Source organism: Brassica oleracea, chromosome C4 (assembly GCF_000695525.1).
Source record: "Brassica oleracea var. oleracea cultivar TO1000 chromosome C4, BOL, whole genome shotgun sequence".
Taxonomy (NCBI): Eukaryota; Viridiplantae; Streptophyta; class Magnoliopsida; order Brassicales; family Brassicaceae; genus Brassica; species Brassica oleracea.
Genome location: NC_027751.1, coordinates 43,483,966 through 43,486,476, shown reverse-complemented (window position 1 = coordinate 43,486,476; position 2,511 = coordinate 43,483,966).

Sequence of the window (2,511 nt, the reverse complement as noted above, 5' to 3'; positions counted from 1 at the left end):
CACGTAATTAGTCTGGATCACTTCTGTGTAGCCAAGATACCCCTGTATAATTCAAAAAAATAGTAGGAGGTTATTATCATATAGCATAAAACTAAATAAAAGATTACTCTAGGTAATAATAAATTGCTGACTTACTTAACCCTTTGATTTTAAGTATAAGTTGTACATATTTGTTTTAAATGAGCCACAACTTTTTATGTTCTAATTAGGCTAAAAACTGATTAATTTTTGTTGCAATTATTTTAGTTTTAAGTTTTGGTTTGAAAATATTTTGTTTTCTTTTAAAGACAAATTCCTATATTATTTATTTAAACTATGTTTCATGTATAGATATATATATTAAAACTTTTAGACATTTATTTTTTATTTATGTTGTTTAATAAAAAAATATGAAGAAAAATAAATGAAGAATTTCATGTTTACCACTTTCATGATACCATTATTCATCTGTACCACCATTAAAGAGATATTTTCAAAAATACATTTTTAATTAAGTGGCAAAAGACTGTTATACTCTTTTTCTCTATATGCATATTAAATAATTATTTAAACAAATAAAATAAATAAAAATAAAAATAATATATATATATTATGTTTTCGAATTATACTTCTTCAAATTCAAATTTTTTAATAATTTTTTTGAATTTTTTAAATCAAAAATTTTGTTTGAAACTATTTTTTTAATATTTTTTTAAGCATTTATTTATATATTTATTGGAATCCTTAATTTCACATTCCAAAAATTATATCTCACCCCTCAACTCTAAATCCTCAGTATAGATTAGTTAACCCTAAGGGTATGAATATCTTTTACCCTTCATTTAAAATGAGGGTAAAAGTGATTAGTATAAACTTGAAAAATGGTACTATGAATTAGGCCTGGGACGGATCCGGATATCCGGAAAATTTAGGGTATCTAGATATGTCGGATCTGTGGATTTAATATCCGTATCTGGATTTGCGGTTTCTGGATATCCGAATTTTGGATATCCGTCTCGATATTCTATTACCCGCGGATATTCGGATCCGGATCCATAAAAATAATCAAAAAAAATATTTAAAAAAAATATATAATACTATTTTTTTAATATAATACATAAACTAAATATTTATACAAGATTTATAAATATATGTATATGTTTGTAATATTGTAAAACTAAAATCTAATATTATAAAATTAATTTATGTATAAATATTAATATATCAAATATTAATATTATTGAAATTTAAAAATTCAATATGTTTTAAAAATACGGATCCGGTTATCTGGACCTAAAAATTACGATACCCGGATCCGAATTCAGTTTAGACGGATCCAAGATTTTACTATTCGGATTCGGATATGGACATCCCAGATATCCTATTTTCGGAGCGGATCCGGAGCGGATCTCGTATCGAATCCGGATCTCTGATAATAAGTCTCAGACCTACTATGAATGTAGTATTTGTGGCAATTTCTTAATAATAAAACTAAATTCGTTACATATAATTTTTTATAAATATAAAAATATTTCCTTTTTATTATTACGTAAGTTTTGTAGAAACTAAAGAAAGGAAAATTAAATTAAAACCCAATTAGAAATTTATCACCCAAAAAGGAAATAAAAGTTGTAGTAATGATAATTATGTATAATTATAATTCGTCAAGATTTACTCTGTAACTAACTACTATAAGATTTAACATGAGTACAACACTAAAACTATATTCTCAAATAATATTATAGACGTGTCTTTCACTAACGTTGTCATTTCTTGATGATTCCTCCGCGGACGCTTGCGATCGAATACACTTACACCCAAGGATTACCAATTATAACCTTTCATTTAGATATTAAGACCTGCACTTTTCGCAGGATGAGTTTATTTGTATATAATATCAATATTTTTTTTATATATGTGATCATTTTATTTATATATATAAAATATTTTTTATTGTTATTATACAATTTCTTTCCGATGGATCGGATCAATTTTTATTAAAAATAATAGAACAAAACTATAATTAATACATCATGGGTTGATCGGATTGAACATTAAACAAATTATGACATAAAAACCTTATTTTTTCCATCGAACACATTCTTGAAAAAAGTAAATAGTATTGTTTTCACAGTTGAATTATTTTGACTTTTATCTTCCATATGGTTTTGAAAACTTTCAAATCAACCATCGAATTGATACATGTCATTTTAATGTTTTTAGTCGTATACTTAAGGAAAATTTACATTTTTGTAATTTAAAGTTGTTTTAAAAAATTCAAAATATAACATCTAAGAAAAAATCTAACATATAAGAAAAATCTAACATATAAGGTGTCCTCATTTTTGTATTAAAGTTGTTTTTTTAAAAAAATAACATAAAGTTTCCTCATTTTTGTAATTTAAAGTCATTTTAAAAAATTCACAATATAACATATAAGAAAAAATTTAATTTTTTATTATATGGTTAATGTGATTGTTTATTTTTTTTAATAATATAAAATTAAACAAAATGAAGAATGATGCAAAACTT